Source organism: Alligator sinensis, unplaced genomic scaffold (assembly GCF_000455745.1).
Source record: "Alligator sinensis unplaced genomic scaffold, ASM45574v1 scaffold1486_1, whole genome shotgun sequence".
Lineage (NCBI taxonomy): Eukaryota > Metazoa > Chordata > Crocodylia > Alligatoridae > Alligator > Alligator sinensis.
The window spans coordinates 77,589-84,121 of record NW_005843596.1 but is presented as its reverse complement, the minus strand read 5'-3'; the positions used below and the strand labels follow the sequence as shown (position 1 = coordinate 84,121).

Genomic DNA, 6,533 nt, shown 5'->3' with positions numbered 1-6,533 from the left:
GCTGAGCAGAAGCCTCCTGGAGAAGAGCCTGTAAAGCTGGAGCTGCCCAGGGCTTCCCCAGGGAGCCTGGAGGAGAGGGGCTCCCCGACACGTGAGCGGGGCCAACTGCAGCAGGGGCAGGGCAGGCCTCCAAGGCAAGAGGTGAGCAGGGCACCGGGTTGGGTTGGGGGCGGGAGGACAGCTGGGGCAGAGCGCAGGAAGAGCCAGGGGTGGTGTAAAGAAGTTGGGGAGCGGAGAGCTCTGAAGAGCGACAAGCCTGTGGTGACAAACGTGGAAACGCACCAAGCTGCATTAGCAGGAGCCCCCTCCCAAGTGCAGAGAGCAAGGGGTGCTGGCACGGGAGGGCCTGGTCAGACCACGAGACACCGGGGCTCCCTTACCCCGAAAGTGCTGCCCCGGCTGCCTCAAGGGGCCGAGCAAAGAGAAGGTGGTGAGCTGGGCCAAGTCCTGTGTCCACAGCTGCATCCACATCACAGGTCAGCTGACTAATGGGGACTTTTGCACCCCTGCCTGGCACGGCTAGACGTGCAATTAGCTGTAGGACAGAGTCATGGCAGACAGGGCTGTGGGCTGGAAGCAGCTGGAAGAGGACACTGATGGTGCAACGCTTGTGCCCGCAGCTCCGGGAGGTGTTTGAGGACGTGGCTGTGTACTTCACACGGAAGGAGTGGGAGCTGCTGGAAGATGAAGACAAGGTGCTTTACCGGGACCAGATGCTGAAGAATTTCGACGCCCTCATTTCCCTGGGTAAAGCGCTGCTTCTTGCTTCTCCCTGGAGTACTTTAAAGAAGCCTTACTGAGAGTGCAGGCACAAACCTTCCTGATGTGCAGGAAGACTAACGAGTGTGGCAGAAGAGCAGCTTGGCAGCAGTGTGCCCTTGTTGCCAAGAAGGCTAACGCCATCCTGGGCTGCACTGGTAGGTGTGTTGCCAGTATGTCAAGGGAAGTGATTCTTCCCCTCTGTTCAGCACTGGGGAGGCCACATCTGGGACCCTGGGTTTAGTTTTTGGCCCTTGGATGTGGACAAGCTGGAGAGAGTCCAGCAGAGAGCAATTAAAATGGCAAAGGGGCTGGGGACGTGACTTGTGAGGAGAAGCTGAGGGAAGCTGGACTTATTTAGTCTAGAGATGAGGAGACTGTTTGGCAACCACTGAGCTTTCCAGATCACGGTGTATGCATGAGAGGTCCCCCAGACCTTCAGTGCACATGCCGAGGCAGGAGTTTATTTGTGTGGTGTTTTTTTTTTTTTGAGGAGTGGAGGCTGCCCAGGCCTTGCATCTGCCCTTTAGGCCACTGAGACCGATTCCAAGGCCAAATTGGGTCCAGACACTTGATGCTTCCATGGCTGTATTCGTATAAGCGCCTGGGAATTGAACCCAGGGCTTTTGTGTGGCAGACATGGACTCTGCCACTGAACCACTGGGGACTGCAGAAGAGGAGACGGAGAGGAGACTTAATAGCAGCCTTCAACTACCTGAAGGAGGCTTCAAAAGAGGCTGGAGCTGGACTGTTCTCAGTGGTGCCAGATGTCAGAACAAGGAGCAGCTCTCTCAGGTTGCAGCAAGGGACGTTTAGGTTCAATATTGGAACAGTTTTTTCACTAGGAGGGTCGTGGAGCAGGTTACCCAGAGATATGGGGGAGGCTCTGTCCTTGGAGGTTTTCAAGACTCGGCCCAACAAAGCCTTTCCTGGAATGACATAGTTGGGGCTGGTCCTGTTTTGAGCAGGGGTTGGACTAGATGTGAGCTCCTGAGGTCCCTTCCAGCCCCAACTTCCTACGATTCGATGTGAACTCTGGAGCTTTGTAGTCTACTGCCTGTTCTTCAACAGTCTTACCCTCGAGCACTGTTGGCTGGTGGTTTCAGTCTTTCTCCCCACTGCTCTGTCCGTGATCAGGCCTGTCTCACATTTCATATTGGTAGATCCTCCTCCATTTGATCAACCCCCCTTCACTTGCGTCTTCGCCATTCTTGCTGCATCTGGAAGCACCAGGAGTTACAGTTTCTTGACAACATGATCTCCCTTTGCCTTCTCAGCGTGTTCATATCATGTCCAGTCTGTTGTACGTAAATGCACTAAGAGCTGTTCCTTGGGGAAATGATTCTGATTTCTTTCCTCATTTGTCCTCTCCAAACACATTTAGCAATCCCAGCATGCTCAGTTGTGTGTTATCTAAATCCCCTTTTCTCCTCCTTTGGTTCCGACCCATCAGAAGTTGACGAAGTCTTATCAGCCACTCATGCCACAGCACACGGACGATGCATTTCCTCAGCTCTTCCTCCAGTGACAGATGTACAGGTGATGGACCCCAGGTACTTCTGCCAAGGGATTGTTGGAAGTTTCTGTCCACATTCCTCCCTAATTTCTTCCTCTTCGTACACCAGGGACTCTGGCTTTGCTGTACTTACTTTAAGACCTGTGCTCTCAAGCTCGCTCTGCCATTCTCAAAAGTTTTCCTCTCCTCTTCCTAAAATCCCTCTGCAGATCAGATGCCCATCCCTGTGATAACAAGTGGGCTTGGTGCAGGTCCTAGCGAAAACCAGTTTTCATTTCCAGAGGATCTCTAATACATGGGCTTGTTCTGGCTTGTGCGCAGGGTTGAGGTACTTACCTTTTACTAGGTTAGTTTGCTTTTCTGATGCTTTCTTTCCCCTCCATTTCCCCCCAAAGGATTTCCTTAGGGAAGTGCTCAAATGCCGTATCTAGTTCAATAAAGTGGATATAGAGCATTTCTACATTACGGCTGCCCGCCTATTCAGGGCTAACCCCCACCTCAGCTCGTCTGCCACGCCTTGATGAAAAACAATATGAATGTTGTTACTAAGGCAGGAGGCTGCCCATATTTCAGCCTCCCCTTACACGTGTCCCATACCTCATGTTTCTAGGCCTACCACCTGGCCTCCCTTCTGGTGCACACACCGGGGCTTTACCACTGTCTAACTAAGTTTGCCTGGAGGTGTTTGAGGATGCAGCTGTGAACTTTATGTGGAAGGGGTGGGAGCTGCTGGAAGATGAAGACAAGGTGCTTTACCGGGACCAGATGCTGAAGAATTACAAAGCCCTCATTTCCCTAGGTAAAGTCTTGGTTCTTGCTTTTCCCTGGAGTACTTTAAAGAAGCCTTAATGAGAGTGCAGGAATAAACCATCCTGATGTGCAGGAAGACTAACGAGTGTGGCAGAAGCACTGGTGAGGCCACATCTGGAGTCTTGTGTTCAGTTTTGGGCCCTTGGATGTGGACAGATTGGAGAGTCCAGCGGAGGGCAACAAAAAAGGTGATGGGGCTGGGGGACATGACTTGTGAGGAAAGCCTGAGGAAACTGGACTTACAGAGAAGAGGAGACTGTTTGTCAACCATTGATCTTTCCAGATCATGGTGTATGCATGAGAGTTCACCCAGGCATTCAATGCATATGACTGTACAACTGTTTTTAGAGGAGTCGGTGCTGCCCAGACCTTGCATCAGCCCTTTAGGCCACTGAGACAGATTTCAAAGGCCAGACTGGGCCCATACACTTGGTGCCTCCATGGCAAGTCTTTTGTGTGGCAGACAAGGACTCTACCACTAACCACAGGGGACTGAGAAAGAGGACACTGAGACGGGACTTAATGGCAGCCTTCAACTATCTGCAGGGGGGTTCAACATAGGATGGAGCTGGACTGATCTCAGTGGTGACAGAAGTCAGAACAAGGAGCAACCGTCTCAGGTTGCAGGAAGAGAAGTTTACATTAGATATTAGGAGAATTTTCTCATTAGGAGGGTAGTGGAACAGGTTATCCAGAGAGGTGGTGGCATCTCTGTCCTTGGAGGTATTCAAGACCTGGGTAGACAAAGCCTTGGCTGGGATGATGTAGCTGGGGCTGGTCTTGCTTTGAGCGGGGGGTTGGACTAGATGTGACCTCCTGACCATTTCTACATTATGGCCTTTCACATGCTGTGAGATGTCTCCTTTTGCCTTCTTTTGTCCGTATCCCTGAGCCCCAAGAACTGTTTTGAACCCTGCAGTATTTGCCAACTTGTGGACTCATCTCCTCCACTGGGATGATCCTTTCATTGGATGGGATGACTGCTTCAACAGCAAATACAGTTAAAACAAAATCATCCATTCCTGTGCCCTTGTGACGATGAACTACCCTCTTTGCCAAAATAAAATCTCATATTTAGCCACATCTCATGTGTTTTCATTCCCAGAAGCCCTCGCTTTAAACCTGCACTGAAAATAAGCTCATTTCCACTCCTTTCCCTGACATTGCACCAATAAGATAAATGTTATACATCCATAAGTGTGTCCAATGTCTCTTTTTTTTGGTATCTTGACAACAGTAAAAGCTTTCTCATTCTGCTTCCTCCTACGTCATGTATCACTGCATCTCCATGCCTGTCCCTGATGACTGTCCGTTTAATGCCCTTTCTATACCAGGGAGTGGTTGGGCTTTGCTGTGCCCATCCCTCCACCACCTGGGTGACAAGGACCATCATCTCTTCAAGGCTTCTCCCTGCAGTGCCTTCTCTTTCATCCCAGATGCCCATCCTCCCTTGTCCATCAAGGCCCAAATACAAACCTTGAGCTCCTTGGATCAATTCCCCAAATCCCAGTTGGTTGTTCTGCATCCAGTACCCCGTCACTAACCCTGTTTAACTGCTGCCCCAAACAGGATATCAGGGTCCCACACCGGACTTAATCGGCCGCATCCAGCAAGGACAGGTGGAGCTGTGGGTCTGTGAAGATGAGGACGGTGGGGAAATCTCAAGGTCCGAGGAGCTGCTGCCAGGTGAGTTGTGGCTGGCCCCTCCACCCGACTGCGCTAAGTAATGCTCCGTGCCCAGAGTGCCCACCCGCCCGGGGGACGTGGAAAGTGAGACCTGTCCTGTGCTGCCATTGCAGGGTGCTGACCTCAGGTACAGTACGTTATGCTGTAACGTGTCCAGGCAGGTCTTGTTCCCGCTCCCTGAAATTCATTGGTGTGGAGACAAGCAACTTTTCCCTTCTTCTCCCTCTAATGACATATGTCATGGGACAATCAGATTTGGTGTCTTGACTTATTGGCCGAGATATAGTTTCCCTGGGATACCGTGATCTATCTTCACTCAGCAATGTAATAGTTCATCCCCCAGCCCAAGGTAGCCATACCTGTCTAAACACTGTCCCAGGGCATTATGGTATGCAGAGGCTCTGTGTAGCTGTTACCGTAGGACAAGGAAGAAGCTGCGCTCTCCCTCTTCTGCTCAGGCTGACCTGGACCCCAGGAAGCGTTTCATCACGGTCTCGGGCTGCGTTAAAGGGCTCCGCAGCATGGGTGGGATTCAGAAACTTTCATATGGGCAGAAGTGAGTTCCCATAGTTTGCACCAGAGTTGCCCCCTTCATGTTTAGTCTCTGTGGCCCCGAGTGTCACGAAGTCTGAGACTTGGCACAGAGTCCAGGTTCCGGCTCATGCCAAGGCCTTTGACCTGGTGCAGACTCCTGTGACATGGAGCCCACCTGGGACCCATCAGCAGAGGAAAGCTGCATGGGCTCATCTGCTACACCAGACCGTGCCCTGGAAGCAGGCAGGAAGCGCAGCCCTGCTCCTTTCAGAAGAGAGAGCCGTAGCTCTAAGCCCTTCCCTCCTCCTTAGCCCGTTACAGCATGAAGCCATTCATCCCTACATCACAGTCAGGGCGGCTAGGAGCTGGAACCGACTTCCAAGCGAAGTGGTGCTGGCTCCTACCCTGGGGGTCTTTAAGAGGAGGTTAGACAAGCACCTTGCTGGGGTTGCTTGACCCCAGTACTTTTTCCTGCCATGGCAGGGGGTCGGACTTGATGATCTGCTCAGGTCCCTTCCGACCCGACCAACTATGAAACTAGGTACTGTCCTAACGCACACGACCCACACGTGCTTCTCCTAGCAGGGTCTGAGGTGTTGGGGCTGACAGCTGGGCCAGAAACTCCGGAGAGTCCTGCTCCGAACCCCAGCGAGCAGTGAACGTTATCCCAGCACAGGGACCTGCCCCTCCCGCAGCCCCAGCACTTGGGGTTTTGGCAGGGAGACCTGGTTTTCTTCAGGGGACACAAGTGCCAAGGGGCAGGCCTGCTGCGAGGCCCGTGCCAGCTGAACGAGTAGCAGCGTTTGCCCTCTGCCGACGGGGTAGGCACTAATCTGGTGTTTCTCTTCCCCGTGCAGGAGGCGCCTGGCTGCTGAGCAGAGCTGAGGAGCAACCTCCTGCGGATGGGGCTGCAGACCTGGAGCCAGCAGGGACTTCCCCAGGGAGTTTGGCTGAGATGGACCCCCTGACACCTGAGGAGGATCAGTGGCACAAGAGTCAGGGGAGGCCCCAAAAGCAGAAGAGGAATGTAGCGGTGAACCAGGTACCAGCTCGAGTTGGGCGTGAGAGTGGGGAAGGGGCAACACCCAGAAGGAGCCCTGGGTGCAGGGCAGAGTTTGTGGAGCTGAGAGACCTAAAGAGCCACTGGAAAGATGCACTGCATCCCAGCCAAGGCAGTGGGGAGGGGCTCAGAGGGAAGCAGGAGCTCACTGCCCAGCACCGGGGCAAA

The 6,533-nt window shown here is 52.9% G+C and overlaps 1 pseudogene; it reads left to right on the top strand.

Moving 5' to 3' along the window:
* Positions 1-6: 6 nt before the first annotated feature.
* LOC106723338 overlaps positions 7-6,533 on the top strand; it is a 9,648-nt pseudogene continuing 3,121 nt past the window's right edge.